Genomic DNA, 17,402 nt, shown 5'->3' on the forward strand with positions numbered 1-17,402 from the left:
GTCCCCGTATGTTGAAATTCCGTGCAAGCTTATTAAGCAGAGTATGATGGGGCATAATGTCAAAGGCTTTACTAAAGTCTAAGAAGGCGATGTCGATACGAGGTGGGCGTGGCTTGTCCATGATTGAGGCCCAATCATAAATGACATTGGTCAGCTGGGTGACGCATGATTTGCGTGCTGTAAAGCCGTGTTGATCTACGTTGCCAAGGCAGTAAGACGAGACATGAGCATTGATGCGGTCAGCGACTGCTCTTTCTAAGACTTTACAAACAATGGAAGTTAAAGCAATCGGCCGATAGTTTTGAATGTCATGTCGCTTGGCGGATTTGAATACGGGTGAGACATTTGATAACTTCCAGTCTGTAGGGAGGGTGCCATGAGCAAGTGACGAGTTCATCAAGCGTAACAATGGTGGAGCGATTGAGGAAGCTGTGGATCGTAAAATGGTTGGTGAGATTCCATCGGGGCCGGGTGCCTTGTGGGGGGTCAGATTATGAAGATACTTTGTCAGCCATCCTAGCTCGATTTGAATTGCGGGAAGTTCAGGAATATGAAATGTGCAGGGTGGCGGTGTGGCTGGACAAGTTTCTGCCGGAGATTGAACCGACGTGAAGAGCTCGTTAAACGCTTGGGCAATATCATTAGGTTTCTGGAGCAGTTTGTCAGCATATTGAAATGCTGATGGGCACTTTGATTTACGTTGATCTCTGACGAAACACCAAAAACTGCGCTTATTGTCTCTGGCTGCAAATAGACAGTTTACGTATTTCCAGTAGGCTGCTTTGGTTGTGTATTTCACCTTGTTGCGTATCTGTTTATACTGGAGCCATGCTGAACTGGAACTGGAGTGCTTAGCTTTATTAAACAGTTTATGTTTCAGGTGAATTAATTTCTTCAGTTCGGATGTGATCCATGGGGAACATTTAGTCCGTCGCCGTTGTTTTTTGGGTATGCTGTCATGAATAGCAGCCTCGAGGATATCCAGAAACCCCTCCCATGATGCATCAGGATCAGCATCGTCCATAAATGCAGACCATGGTGCAAGGTGCAGAAGTGTCTCCAGATGTGTCATGTCGGCTCTCCTTAATTGCAAAAATGAGCGAATGACGGCAGGTTGCGGGAGAGATTTGGGGGCACTAAATGTAAAGGAAACAGCATGATGGTCACTGCTGACGGGATTGGCAAAGGACCCCACTGTAGAGAATTTCTCAGGCCGATTTGTGAATATGAGGTCGATTGTGGATCCAGTTGAGGTCAAGTTGTTTGAAGGACGAGTTACATCATCAACGACCTAAACAAGTCCTGCAAGTGGCTGGTATTTTCAAACAGCTGTGGCTACTGTGTGGCTGTTGATTGTTGTATTGACCTGATCAAGTATTGTCTGCAAGTGGCAGGCATTGTGAAACAGCTGTGGCTACTGTGTGGCTGTTGATTGTTGTATTGACCTGATAAAGTATTGTCTGCAAGTGGCAGGCATTGTGAAACAGCTGTGGCTACTGTGTGGCTGTTGATTGTTGTATTGACCTGATCAAGTATTGTCTGCAAGTGGCAGGCATTGTGAAACAGCTGTGGCTACTGTGTGGCTGTTGATTGTTGTATTGACCTGATAAAGCATTGTCTGCAAGTGGCTGGTATTGTCAAACAGCTAGTGGCCACTGTGTGGCTGTTGATTGTTGTATTGACCTGATAAAGCATTGTCTGCAAGTGGCTGGTATTGTCAAACAGCTAGTGGCCACTGTGTGGCTGTTGATTGTTGTATTGACCTGATAAAGCATTGTCTGCAAGTGGCTGGTATTGTCAAACAGCTAGTGGCCACTGTGTGGCTGTTGATTGTTGTATTGACCTGATAAAGTATTGTCTGCAAGTGGCTGGTATTGTCAAACAGCTAGTGGCCACTGTGTGGCTGTTGAGTGTTGTATTGACCTGATAAAGCATTGTCTGCAAGTGGCAGGCATTGTCAAACAGCTGTGGCTACTGTGTGGCTGTTGATTGTTGTATTGACTTGATAAATTATTGTCTGTAAGTGGCTGGTATTATCAAACAGCCGTGGCTACTGTGTGGTTGTTGATTGTTGTATTGACCTGAGTAATGTTATAGAGTGCAGCGCTACTAACTGGCGGCTCCTCATCATGCTCTTCACCAATGTACTGATTTCCTCTTTCTTAGCAGTGTTTCCAGTCATGTCTTCATGTCAAGTTGAACTTTAGCGGAAACTGATCAAGTGAGCCAGAATATATGTAACATCATCTGGTTTGGGAGCATTTTAAGGGAGTTTTTCCTTCCTTTCCTGTGCATTTGGGGCTTTAGCAGTTTTTCTGCGCACCAAGACATCAGGTATCTTTTGTGACTAGTAGATCACACCTTCTGCTGGTAACAATTGGATGTTCCTCCAGCACCAGTGGTATCTGTGAGACATGGTTATCCATCGCATCCTCCACAGCATTGATTTGAATCTCTTGTGCGCTGAGATTGAAGGCAACCATCTGTCAGCCCGATGCAGTGTTGCCAGTGTTGTAGTCGAGTACTTTTTTCTGAGTACCGAGTACTGACGAGTACTCAGGGATGTGATTTCTCTGTTTTTTTTTCGGAAATCCGTTTTTTTGGGGTTCAAAAGTCCACCAACGTGAATCATGTGAATCCGTTGAGAAAATAGGGGGGTAGAATGTGCTAACTAATTATTCATAATGAGTTTTGCTTGCCGAAATATCCGAATTTACTAACGGGCATTACTTCGTTGATCGATACGCACGCACATATTGAATAACCAATGCGAGAACGAGGTTGAAGACCATGCGTTGCCGTTAGCGCGATCATGTGATTTTTCGATCGGGTCCGAGGTTGTGATTATTTAGGTCTAGTTCCTGTGTTGGTACCCAAGATGCACGTGTTGCGCTGGTCAGGTGTACAGACTAATATTGCTCAGCGTGCACAACAGCTTACAGTACAGGGCAATCGTGTGGATTATGCACGCTGTTTCATGTGCGTCGAGTGTTTGTGTACGTGGCGTGTACGGATGCTTCCAACATGGCTGCGCCCAACAAGTCGATATTGTTTCATGGAGATAAATCAGTGCGAGTGCTTGATAAAGAAGTGAAAAATAAGTTCCGGTGGGAATGGTTTCGGGACTCCGTTATTATTGACGGGCATCAGCATGAATTTCAAGAGTGTTTCGATAAAATAGCAACCGCTGGCAAGGTTTTTTGCAATGTTTGCAACGACACCTTGCAGACCGGCAACAGTCTGTTAACTTCAATGGAGTATTATCTGCCCCTGCCTCCCTTGACTGTGGTGTTCCTCAAGGATCTGTTGGCGGTCCCATGTTATTCACCATCTACATTTTACCACTCGACCAGATCATCCAGAAACACAACCTTCAATATCACTGCTATGCTGATGACATACAGCTGTATCAAACCTTCAATCCATCTCAACAAAATGCTGTGTCTGCCCAGAGAATCTTGAGGCTTGCATTGATGAGATCAAGACATGGATGATGACAAACAGTCTCAAATTGAATGACAACAACTCTGAATTTATCCTGTGTGGCTCAAAACAACAACTCGCCAAGTTCAATATCACCAGCATTAGGACTGGAGATTGCCACATCCACCCTTCCAGCAAGTGTTGCAACCTAGGTGTCATTTTCGACCCCCACATGTCCCACATTGATCAGATATCAGCAGTGTCAAAATCAGTCAGATTTCATCTCCGTAAGCTTGGCTTCATTCGGAAGTATCTAAATCGTACGGCCACTGAGCAACTAGTCCATGCATTTATAACTTCGCGCTTAGATGTTTGTAATTCACTCATGTATAACCTGCCACACCACCGGATAACAAACTTCAACGCCTCCAAAATGCCACTGCTCGCCTCATCACCTTATCCAGACGCACCACTCACATCACCCCTGTCTTAAGTCCCTTCACTGGCTCCCCATCGCTGATTGCATTGCCTTCAAGATCCTCCTCGCTTTCAAGTCACTACAAAGAACTTCACCGGACTACATAACGGACATTATCACGAAATATCAGCCGTCACGTAGTCTTCGTTCGGCCGGAGTGCTACAGCTTACTGTTGCCCGCACCAATCACTCTTGGGGAAACCGGTCTTTCTCAATCACCGCTCCTGAACTCTGGAACAATCTACCCCTTGAATTCGCCAGTCATCATCATTGTCTGTATTTAAATCTTCTGTGAAAACTCATATGTTTACCTCACGTTTTTGTGTTTAATGAGTTGATGTTTATTACTTCTGTCACTAATTTCTGTTATTCAAATTTAACTTAATTTATGCTGTAATTGTTTTGTATGTATTGTGCGCCATGAGCGTCTTGCTTGGCGGATATCGGCGCCTTATAAATGTTCATTATTATTATTATTATTAATATTTCCAAACATGTGTCAAGTGACACACTTATTGCTTGAAATGTTTTTCGAATTTCGACGCGGCCGATACTCTTTATGCAATTGGATGCTCAGTATGTTGATGCACGCGGCTGGTCTGTAGGAAATGACGTCACTGGAACAAGACCTATTGGGAATGCACAAGTGGGTGACAACCTTCTCGCATGCTGCCAATTTCCAAACGTTCGTCAAGTGACACATTTTTGGAAATTTCTGTTAATCCGCCCCTCCCCCATCTATTCTAATTTGTAATTGGTTTGCAATTTGGGGATCCATGAATGAGTGACAACCTTGCATGATGTCAATTTCCAAACATGTGTCAAGAGGCACATTTGTGGAAATTTCTGTTTATCTGCCCCCCCCCCATGTGTTCTATTCCCCCCCCCAAAAAAAATGTGTCAAGCGACACATTTTTGGAAATTTTCGTAAATCCCCCAAGTGCTCTAATTTGTACTCGGTTTGCATTCGGGGGATTTACAAATGAGTGACAACCTTCTCGCATGCTATCAGTTTCCAAACGTGTGTCAAGTGACACATTTTTGGAAATTTATTTGAATCCTCCTACTCCCCTATGTGTTCTAATTTGTACTTAATTCACGAATGGTTGACAACCTTCTTGCATGCTGTCAATTTGCAGAAAACAAAATAAGATCCTTTCCAAAGATGTGTCAAGTGACACATTTTTGGAAATTTCTGTGAATCTGCCACCTCCCAAATGCGTTCCAATCTGTACTTAGTTTGCAATTGGGGAATCCTCGAATGGTTGACAACCTTCTGCCATGCTCTCAATTTGAAGAAAACAAAAGAAGATCATTTCAAAAGATTTGTCATGTGACATAGTTTTGGAAATTTTTGTAAATCTCCCAATGCGTTGTTACAGTTTGGGAAGCCACAAATGAATGACAACCTTCTCGCAAACTTTCTTACGTGACAAGTGACACATTTTTGAAAATTTCTGTGAATTGGCTTCTCCCCCATGCTTCTAATTTGTACTTGGTTTGCAATTTGGAAATCCACGAATGGGTCCAAACCTTGCATGCTGTTAATTTCCATAGATGTTCATAGGAGTTATTAAGGAAAATTCTGTGAATCTGGCCCCCTTCCCCATCGTGTCAATGAACATTTCTGTAAATCCCCCCATATGTTCTAATTTTTGTATTTAGTTTGTTATCCATGAATGGTTGACAACTTTCTGACATGCTGTCAATTTGAAGAAAAGAAAAGATCATTTCCAAAGATGTGTCATGTGACACATTTTTGGAAATTTCTATAATCCCCCCTCCCCATGCACTCTAATTGCACTTGGTTTGCAACTTGGGAATGCACAAATGAATGACAACCTTCTCGCATTCTATCAATTTCCAAACATGTGTCAAGTGATACATTTTTCTAAATTTCTGTGATCCTCCCCCAATGTGTTCTAATTGAGTGGTCGGGCAATAAAATCTTCTCAACAAAATACACTTAGGCCCCAGGCCTCTCTTGATATTCCTCGTTGAAATAATTAAAGATATCAGCTACAACTGATGTAAATCACAGTTACTAACTGTCTAGATATCCACTCTCCGTCTCTGGCTCCCCAAAGTTTTTCTCCCCAAAACTTTGCTTCCCAAAACTTTGCTGCCCAGCTCAGCTCAGCACCCCAATTTCATCAAGTTGGCTCCCCCAACTCAAGTTGTAAAGATGACACATTCTCTAAGTATCTCAGCTCCCCAAACTGGCCAAAGCACTATGTGTAAGGGGCCGTTCACAATTATCAACATTTTCACAAGTTTACAAAGAGTACACTTTTTCAAGACCCCCCTCCCCCTAAAAGTGTACGAAAAAAATGTTGATTTTTTTTCACACAAGTCTATATATAGACACTTGCATGTGACTTCGTCGAACAGCTTTTCACGGTCTGCATTTCGCCACAATCTCTGGCCCTCACACACGACATCTGCTCGTTTGCGTTGATCATTCACAAACACAAAAGCATTTACAAAAATCCATGTATTTGTTGGTCGGATTCTTGTGGACAATACATCCTTGTCGAATGAGGAATTTCAACAATTGATCCAAGTCAACAGTGCGGCTAGAATATTTATTGTCCGGCCGTTAAAAACATGCAGTGGATATGGACTATACATGTACATATACAGTACATTTTCATGTACATGTACATGTACGTGTGTAGGACAATGCTGCCCCTGCTGTACACAATACGTTCATGGGATGCAATGCGGGGCATGATGCAGGGCGCGGGGCGCGACCGGCTTGGCAAGTGCTCGATCGGCATCGGTTGCGGCTGTCGGCTGTGGCGACGGGCGAGAAAACAGATCGACATTTAAAAAAAAAAAAAAGTAAGGCGGGCATTAACCGCCTCCCCCCCCCCCCCCCAGCGTACGGTTTGTACGCTCGTGAAAATGTTGATAATTGTGAATGGCCCCTAAATACAGTTAGAGATCAGCAGTAGAGTTCGCAGCTAGCAGTAGACCAACACCCATCAAAGAACCGTACCCAGAATGAACAAAATCTGCCCTATTTATACCCTATTGGCCCAGCGCGAAAATCAAAAGTACGCGCTAGTAAATAGGCCACGCCCATTTTGTAAAAATCACAGTATACTGAATTCACATAGCGATAGTTTCCCCTAAATTTCTCCAAAATTATACAGCAAAATATCACACAAAAAGGCTTAAATTAATCTTCAAGACATTCCTTACAGTAAATCTGTTGTAAAAATGTGAATAAATTATACTGAATCCCCAAAATGCTCACTTTTACAAGTAGTGAATGTAAACAAACCTTAAGTTCATTGAAGAAAATTCAGTGATGTCACAGATATGAATAATCATGAGACAGTCACTGACTTACCCAACCTTGTTCCCATGGGTACGAGATCTTGCTGCGCCATGTTGCTTCCCATCATGCCTTGCGCGATCTTAACCCCTGGAATTGTGTAATTTAAATGTATCAAAATATGGCACATAACTAGGCAGAAGTTTATCCATTTGACGTGCCGACGCCATCTTTAAAATGTTAAAAATTGTGATTTTAAAGAATCCATCCTTTTCAAACATAAGGTTTGGACATTGCGTTATTTAGCAAAGATTTGTATTAAATGTATCAGTCTTCGAAATGCGCACGCAATATGCTTAGTTAGGGGTTAGTGAAGGAACGCGCATGTGCCCATGGAGTCGAGGCTGTGACTTACCAGACGAAATCTGACAAAAAAGTCATCAAAACTTGCCCAACTTTCAAAGTTGATTCAAATTAGACAACTTCACATCTAAACAAACTACATAATTATTTAGTAAAAAGTTCTAATAATATAAATTACTTTTTAGAAGTCTCAGTTTGCTAGAAAGAAATAATTTTAGAACTTTCAGCCAATCACAAACGTTTTAAGCGCTGCTCATGGGAGCAGCCATGTTGGATTTTACCATCACGCTATTTATAGCACAGCTGACATGTGTAAACAAACACGTTAGTGTACACACAGAATTTCTGCAGGAAAATACTCAAAACTACCTAGAAATAATACCTATAAAAGACAACAGGAATTTTCTAGAAAAAAATGCCAGATCTCTAGGAGGATATATGTAAGATATAGAGTAATAAAACTTAAGTAAAAAGTGGGATTTGGGGGCATTTTCGTCACAGTATGATCCAGAAACCTAGTGTGAACTTGTACCATGTTACGAAGATGTTCTAAATTTTGTTACGTCATCATGACGTCATCAAGTATCAAGTTACAAGCAATTTCAGGGCAAATTTTGACAAAATAGTTTGCACTGTATCTTTTGAACTACATAGAGTATCGTGTTCATTTTTTCGTGAGGTTGTAGACTATGCCGTGTCAAACATTTCTTGTTCCAGCAAGGGCGGATCCAGGGGGGGGGGGGGGGCCAAAGGGGGCCATGGCCCCCCCCCAAAAACGAAACCAATTTTTTTTTTTTAATGTGACATCGCAATAAAGGCAGGCAATGAGTACACCACCATCTTTTCCTCAAAAAAACATTGGTTAAAGTGGTCAGAAATTGCCTCAGATCGCACCACAGAGCATCTAGAATCCAACAATTTTTCGGGGCCCTTAAGCGGGCCCCAAACCCCACGCCATAATTTTTGGGGGGGGGACCAAAATTTTTTTTGGCCCCTCCCAAAATTGTGTTCTGGATCTGGAGAAAACCGCTTGACTTTCACTTCCGCTGTTACCGGAAATAAAAACCGAATGCAAGTCAAAAGTGGAAGCATTTTAATACACACATATTATGAAAGTGAGGAATACCAGACACAAAAAAAGTGTGATGACGTCATCATCCGAAAGGGCGCCCCCTAGCGGCACATCAAATAGAGTTTGCTTTCTTTAATTTTAGAATTTCAAAAGGATCATATTTTAAATTAATTCTATCATTTGATCCCTGTCATATCTTCGTAGTCCAAGTAATGATATCCATTACAATGTTCATTACAATAACTCTAATGCTGTGATGTCATCAAACCGGAAGTTAGGTGTTATTAATAATACAAACAATTATATTTCCCATATTTTCATACGTTATTTTCACTTCACAATGAAAATGTATCCTCTCCGAATTTATCAGTATTCACTTACCGCATTTGACCGATGATGTCATCAAATCAGAAATAACTTTTTTGCGCACATAGAATATTTACTGAAATTTATCACACTATTAAAGATACATTTTTTAACATAATCATTGATTGTACTGGAAAGGGAATTAATTTTGTGAACCTTTGTTCTACATAGACATATATTCCTATCTTAACTGGGCAGTGTATAACAGTTCAGTTTGTTCTTGGTTTTCAATTGGAGCTTCCACAAATATGTGAAACCGGCTGAATGAGAATCATGTCCCAAATGCTGATTTGGGGAATGTGTCATGAGAGGGCGCAATTCAAAATATGACTCGGCAACTTTGGCATTTGAGATTCAGAATATTGTGGTTATGTTTGTTCAGTTTTCTTGAAATATAGAGCATTCATAGAGCCAAAACTTCATCAGGTTAGTTATTAAGCATCCTTGTTTAGATTTTGAGCACTAGTTTGCTGGTTGAAATGAAATTTAAAAAAAAATCACAAATTACACGTTTTAATTGCCAAACACGCTTTCAAGAACACGCTGCAAGAAACAGCTGTCGTATTGCAACTCGTTGTAACTGATTTTCAACTGTTGCCGTAGCTTCCAATGTAGAAACACGATGTAAAAAACAGAATTCAATTGATAGCCTTCAAGAGAGAACTTCACAAAGATAGAAAATGTTTCATTTCCTTATGATTAACTGTTATTCCTGTTTTGTTATTTTTGCTCCAACAGCTGATTGAAATCAACCAGTCTGAGTTAGTTCTCTTAGTTGGGGAGTTATTTGGGTGGTAACGAAGCAGTGGACCAGGCAATCAATCGAGCACACCATTGAGACATGGATCAACCTCCACTGATTGACGGAGTAGTGCTGACTAAGATTGACACCATTGATGATAAAGTAAGTAGCAAGTTTATGTTCTGCATAGGCTTTGACCTTGGTTTGATTCCTCTTTTTTTCCATGGTGTAGCCTTAGTTATCTTTTAATGAATTGAAATATCATCATCATCATCACTTGGTACATGGCAACAGAACTAAAAGTTCAATGACGCTGCGGGGTGTAGACGATGTCTAGTTCGTGAGGGCAGCTTTAAAATTAACAAGGGTCGGTCGTGTAGTAATGTCAAGGGGTAGCCTATTCCAATCACGGATGGTTCTAGGGAAGAATGAGTTCTTGTATTTATCAGTTCTGGATACTATGATGTTGTATGCGTCAGCTGTGAAGTGCCGGCTTGAATGATTGTTGTCTCTAAGTTGAAGCTTGTTGGATGTCACTGGAGATGTCCCTATGTGAATAAGGTAGAACTGGCTTAATCGGGCATTCTGGCACCTTTCTGCCAGACTTTCCCACTCCAGATCTTGGATCATTTTGGTGACGCTAGATTTACGGCGATAATCGTTGACCACAAAACGTGCCGCCCTTCTTTGAACTTTGTCCTACATCTGAATGTATTTAGCTTGGTAGGGGTCGGTGACTGCGGCAGCATATTCGAGGTGAGGTCGAACGAGGGCCTTGTATGCTTTGGCTTTGGTTTCTATGCTGCATTGGTGGATATTTCTTTGAAGAAGACCAAGGATTTTTTTTGCTTTGCTAACGGTGCGCCGATAATTTGGTTCCCAGGAGAGGTTATCCGATATTGTCACTCCAAGGTATGTGTGCTCTTGAACTTGCTCAAGGGTTTCTCCAAGCATGGTGTAGTTATGATGAATCTTGGACCTCTTTAGTCCCACGGACATGGTGTTACACTTTTTGGGGTTAAAGGTCATTTGCCACTTGGAAGCCCATTGACACACATGACCAAGGTCTTTCTGGAGTTTATCACAATCCTCATCACTGGCTACGGTGGTGTATAAGATGCAATCATCAGTGAACAGTCGTATGTTGCACTGGATTGTGTCTGTGATGTCATTGATATATATCAAGAACAATAATGGCCCCAATACAGTTCCCTGTGGGACTCCTGAAATTACTGGGTGCCATTTGGAAGTTTCTCCATTGATGATTACCCGTCAGAAACATGCTAATCCAGTTGAGAGTGTTTTCTCTAAGGCGAGACACCAAAAATACATTGACCGTACGCACGGGTGCGCACGCCAGGAACGCATTCTTTTGTTCCAGCTACCTCCCGTTCGCACGCGTGCGAACAGCATTCCCGTTCTGCACGCGTTCCTCTTCAACAAAAGGCCAGTTACAGTCCGTGCACGCAGGAAGAACTCAGCAACATTAAAAGTATGCGAAGAAAAATGTGTTTAGTCCTCGCCAGAGGAATGTTACATGTACTAATATAAACTGGCACCATCATGGGCAAGCAGCACCATCGGAAAAAAAATTGTTGTGTAAAAACCTTGGAGATTTAATCCAGGCACAATCTATCACGGAACAATCCCAAGAAACCTAACTCCGTTTTTATTATGCTGAACAGTAACGATGTACCCTAATACTGAGCCTGACCTAATTTCGATTTAACGCATTTCTTTTGTTAATTTAGTAGAACGCTGATTGTTATACTGGCCGGCAGCTACATTCCAGAAGTGACTCCATGCACCTGCCTTGTATCAACAAAGATATACACATTGTATAATTTTTTAAGGTCCGCTGTCTATCATTGTGTAGAAATATATTTTGGGGATTCGACTTCAACTCAAGGGTTTTTTTTGTTCGTCCAGTCCAACAGCATTATTTTATTCCGAGTACCCAGCCTAGCGATTAACCCTTCCTAGCTCATCTTGTTTCTTTGGGGGGGGGGGGGGACCTGGGCCAGACAGGTTTTTTTGCCCCACCCGTTCCGACCGCGTTATTCCGAGTATACAGCATAATTATCTAAAAATAATAACTCTTCTCGTCTCAGATTCTTTTTATATTGAACCTAGACGGGATTTTGTTAAAGCCGCGTCCGACCAACCGCATTATTATTGTTACATGTATTCCGATTATCCAGTACATAAACCCTCCCCATCTAAGCATTATTTTTTTATTGCAACCTGCAGCGCAGTGTTTTTCCGCCCGTCCGACCGCGTTATTATTATATTTATTCCGAGTATCCGGCCTACAAAAAGTATTAACTCTTTCCATTTCGGCGTTCTTTTTTATTGGCACCTGGACCAGAAAGGGTTTCTTTTTCGCCCCACCCCAGCGACTGCCTTATTATTTTCATTCCGAGTATCTCAGCATTCTTTTTATTGGAACCTAAACGAGAATTGTTTAAGCCCCTCCCGACCGCGTTATTATTTTTATTCAGTGGCGGGGGAATCAGACAATATTTGGCAGGGGGAAATCGGACAGTATTTAGCAGGAGAAATTCGACATTTTTTTCGCAGGGAAATCGGACACTATTTGGCAGGGGGAATCGGACACTGTTTAGCAGGACAAATCGGACAGTATTTGGTAGGAAAAATTGGACAGTATTTGGCAGGGGGGAATTGGACAATATTTGGCGGGAGGAATCGGACAGTTTAAGCAGCACCGACCGCTGCGGTTTCAATTTTGTAAGGCCTCCAGATTCTAGTCAAATGCTCTGAACCAGTTCCATTTACACTACCGAAGCTATAAAAAGGGCCACAAAAGTTATATCAAATCATTTACAATCGATACTTTTACAAACAAATATGGGAATTGATGAGAAATAAACACCGGGAACTGCTGCCGGCTGCCCCGTCATAGCCCGGCAGCCTGCGCCACGCACGCCGGTGAATGACAACATTTTCCCAAAGCACATGAGCGAGTATGAAACCCACCGTGTGTTGTCTAACTGGAGCGCTACAAATCTTGCTTTGTGGCAACAGATGCTGATTTGTTTTGTCCTAAGAATAAATAGGTCCGTTTTTACCTCAAAACTTATCAAATTGTTGCGATTACTAAGGAGTAGTTGCGATAAAAATTCAAGTTTCGATCGTAACTTAGTCAAAACGAAGCGGACATTTAATAGACAAATCCATTAATTTTGTAAGGGGTGATTTAGTCCCTCTTTTGAGTTTTACATCGTTTCTTGAATACATTTCAAGAAAACAAAATATATTGTGACGTTGAACAACTGATTATGTAATAAAAAAAATGTTTGGAACGCCATACAAATTTTAGTAGTCTTTTTCCTTTTTTTTTAACAGCGGAAATATTGGTAATTATTGTTCCCAAGAAGAACACCCCTTTATCACCACAAATGGTGTGGTCCGCTGGGGAAAGCATGCTGCATGAGCACTGCACTGTACCAGTATCGTACGGCTGGTCGCAAGTGCCTCGAAGACAGCTTTCATCACTGTACTTTTTACCGCTCGGTACCTTTACGTGAGACGTGGTTTCGGTTTGTTAATGACTTTCTTAATTTATAATTCATTTCAGCAACACATCTCTTCTTGTACCAGTACATTAAATACACATGTGAATCTTATTTTTATTCTTCAAGGCTCGGCGTATAAGCCGCCCTGTGTATAAGCCGCAGTAAACATTTTCATGGGCAAATTCAACGTATAAGTCGCGGCTTATATTCCGAAAATTACGGTATGTATAATTAAACCATTTCAAAAATCCTAGCCCATTAAATTCTAAACCCTCAGTTAAATCTCCTGTGGAATCCTGGGGAAAATTGTATACAAATTATGCTTACTTTTGCTTATTTTTAAAGGAATAAGATCAAGATTATCAATAGTCTTTGACTTTTAAACTGAATGTCAAAATATAATATGAATATATTCTACAGTAACATTTACGCAATATAATAGGCCATGCGGTTTTTTTTCCATTAAAAAAAGAGTAAAATTGTCATCCCCATTTATTTTCCCAGCCTCAGCTTGGGGAGAAAGAGACGCTGAACACATTCAAGGGGGAAAAGTAACACAATTTGTCTCGTCCTCTCGATTTATTTTATTTTTTAAATAAAACGATTTCCAACATCCTAGCCATTAAATTCTGAACTCTCTGTTAAATCTCCTATCAGTTCCTGGGGAAAATTTAATACAAATTATGCATACGTTTTGTTATTTTCAAAGGAATAAGATCAATAAATAACCCTTGGACTTTTAAACCGAACTTCAAAATATATTCTTAAATATATTCTGGAGTAACATTTACCATCCATGTGCAAAACTGGGAAGAAATTTCATGTTCATTTCAGTTTCCCTCATTTTTCGTACAAAGTTTCCATGGTCTTTGAAAAAAGTGCCCAAATAAATTCTCAGGTCCAAAAAAGCCTTCCCAGGATGATGATTGATAGCCACATTGTTCAAACTGATACAATGCATATCTTGTTCATTACAAAGTATATTGTATATTGTATGTTCAGCTGAAGGCACCGCCCGGCTTTGTGGTGCCACTAGTAAATGGAATGTTCTTTGCCCCTGAACAGTTTCAGCCAATAAAATGAGGTGTTTATCCAGCAAATAAACACACCATTGATTTCTTTCTTCACGGACCATTAATGTCTCGCATGGCATGCTGGCCAATGGCTGGAATTCCTAGCTATCTGAGCTGCAGGTGCATGCCCACTTGTACATTCCAACCTGGTTGCCTGGAGATACTGTTGCTAGAGAAGCTCCCCTGTGATGTCCCAGACTGCCGGTTGCGTAGCCAGAAGATATTGCATGGAAGAGAGAGGGTGTGACTTTTTCTCGAATGCTGCCGCTTACGGGAAAGTTGTGAAGGCAACGTTTATCATAATTATTTAAGAAGCAGATGTTGATGGATTTCTTCCATGGTGTTTATGAGTGGGGTTTCACACAAGTGATTAAAGATATGTTCCAGTAATTTGCAGGCTACCCACATGAGGGAAACTGGTCTGTAGTTGCTTGGTGATGATTGGCCCCTATTTTTGTATCCAAGGATTTGATGACTGTCACAAACCAGGTTCGACTTAAGAAATAGTTTTGGTTTCTGGGACTCGTCACTGACAAAAAATTTTTAATGAATAAAAAATATAAAGAAACAAAATTGCGACCTCTTGCGACAATGAGAGTTTTGTTTGGTTCCAAGTGGTAAGTGGCTGGTATTAAACAGCTGTGGCTACTGTGTGGCTGTTGATTGTTGTATTGACTTGATGAAGTATTGTCTGCAAGTGGCTGGCATTGTCAAACAGCTGTGGCTACTGTGTGGTTGTTGATTGTTGTATTGACCTGATAAAGTATTGTCTGCAAGTGGCAGGCATTGTCAAACAGTTGTGGCTACTGTGGGGCTGTTGATTGTTGTATTGACCTGATAAAGTATTGTCTGCAAGTGGCAGACATTGTCAAACAGCTGTGGCTACTGTGTGGCTGTTGATTGTTGTATTGACCAGAAAAAGTATTGTCTGCAAGTGGCAGGCATTGTCAAACAGCTGTGGCTACTGTGTGGCTGTTGATTGTTGTTTTGACCTGATAAAGTATTGTATGCAAGTGACTGGCATTGTCAAACAGCTGTGGCTACTGTGTGGCTGTTGATGGTTGTATTGACCTGAGTGATGTTATAGAGTGCAGCGCTACTAACTGGCGGCTCCTCCTCATGCTCTCCACCAATGTACTGATTTCCTCTTTCTTAGCGGTGTTTCCAGTCATGTCTTCATGTCAAGTTGAACTTTAGCGTAAACTGATCAACATGGTGAGCCAGAATATATGTAACATCATCTGGTTTGGGAGCATTTTAAGGGAGTTTTTCCTTCCTTTCCTGTGCATTTGGGGCTTTAGCAGTTTTTCTGCGCACCAAGACATCAGGTATCTTTTGTGACTAGTAGATCACACCTGCTGCTGGTAACAATTGGATGTTCCTCCAGCACCAGTGGTATCTGTGAGACATGGTTATCCATGGCAATCTCCACAGCATTGATTTGAATCTCTTGTGCGCTGAGATTGAAGGCAACCATCTGTCAGCACGATGCAGTGTTGCCAGTGTTGTAGTCGAGTACTTTTTTCTGAGTACCGAGTACTGCCGAGTACTCAGGGATGTGATTTCTCTGTTTTTTTCCGGAAATCTGTTTTTGGGGGTTCAAAAGTCCACCAACGTGAATCATGTGAATCTGTTGAGCAAATAGGGGGGTAGAATGTGTGTCACCACTAACTATAAAACTCTACTTTTAAAGTGATGACCCCGGTCAAAAAGAAACTAAAGTACAAAGACAGAAAGTACTGACAACGAGAAACAAGGAAATAATTCACCAATTAATTATATTCACAAACTCAAACTATTTACAATATTTACAAAGATCCGGACTCCTGGATCAAACTTTTCATAATCAATTTCAGTTAGGAGTTTTACTTTCTACTCCAACAACTTAGTCTACAAATTCAAATTCTCCAGCTCAACTCGTAAAGTTTCTAAAAATCACAAATCTCTAACTGAGTGTACAACGACACAATAAAAAATCAAATCCAACTGTAGAATATGGCTCTAAAATTCAGCCGTAACTCTTGTTTCAATTCAGCGTTGGCTCTTGATTAAATTCAGCCTTAGCTCCAAAATTCAATTTAGATTTCAATCCAATCAAATATAACTACTTTGGATCTAAAATCCCACCGTGACTATACCACAATTCAAAATTCACTTCAATCAAATATCAATACTTCTGTTCGGTTCTGATAAACTAGTTAAATCAAAGTAATCAACCTTTCGGATAAGAACGCTCAATTCGACAATTTCAAATATCAATACTTCTGTTCACACTTAATTCCTTCAAACAGCTAAATCAACTTATATATTAGTTATGATTATTCCAAAACCAAAGTCACAGCTTTCTGCAAATTTAAAACTTTACATTTCTAACTGAGGCACTTTCCTTAGTAGAGGGTCTTGTCTCCGTGGCACGTTTCCAGCTGATAGGACACGGTCAATCGGCACGGGACACACTATGTACAGACTGACATCGTAGTCGTTCTGCAGTGGTTACTATTCATCATGAACCCAACTCTTACTGCGAGGTTTCCGGCCATCTACAATATAAAACAGTTACCGAAACCCATCCAGTATTTTGTTCTAAAATTACAGTATCCATAAATCTCAAGATGTCAAGTATACTTAGACTTCGTGTCAAGGTTGCACTTCATCTCAAGGTATCATTTCAAGCACTTTTTACCAAGAAAATTATTATTCTTAACAATCACAATCAATTGGTATAAACTACAGATTCTAATTTTTGGAAGTTGAGAAATAATATTAAATACAACACTTACGGTTCTTTCTTCATTACCATGCTTGTGAAGGCTGAGTGTTGCTATGAGCGTGGTCTACAGGACCGGGAAGGTGGCTTTTAGCCTTGCCGAGACTATGTTTTGGCACTGATTTTGCCAAACTGGCGGATCAGGCAAGATCGGTGTCAGATTTCACCGATTTGCTGACAAAAACCTGCTGTATCAGGCGTCTCCTAGCAAGATGGTACCGGTCTCTGTCACACTCAGCTCAGATCTCTCAAATTTGTTGGTGTGTCTTCTCTCTCGATCAGAGAATACACTGATCAGA

At 41.1% G+C, this 17,402-nt stretch overlaps 1 long non-coding RNA gene across 1 annotated transcript in view; it reads left to right on the forward strand.

Moving 5' to 3' along the window:
* Positions 1 to 9,722: 9,722 nt before the first annotated feature.
* The window catches only part of LOC119733166, a 35,590-nt gene continuing 27,910 nt past the window's right edge, over positions 9,723 to 17,402 (forward strand). The window contains exon 1 of the long non-coding RNA XR_005271680.1: positions 9,723 to 9,889. This is a non-coding gene — a long non-coding RNA (uncharacterized LOC119733166). The remainder of the gene's footprint in view (positions 9,890 to 17,402) is intronic.

Source organism: Patiria miniata, unplaced genomic scaffold, assembly GCF_015706575.1.
Source record: "Patiria miniata isolate m_02_andy unplaced genomic scaffold, ASM1570657v1 HiC_scaffold_25, whole genome shotgun sequence".
Lineage (NCBI taxonomy): Eukaryota > Metazoa > Echinodermata > Asteroidea > Valvatida > Asterinidae > Patiria > Patiria miniata.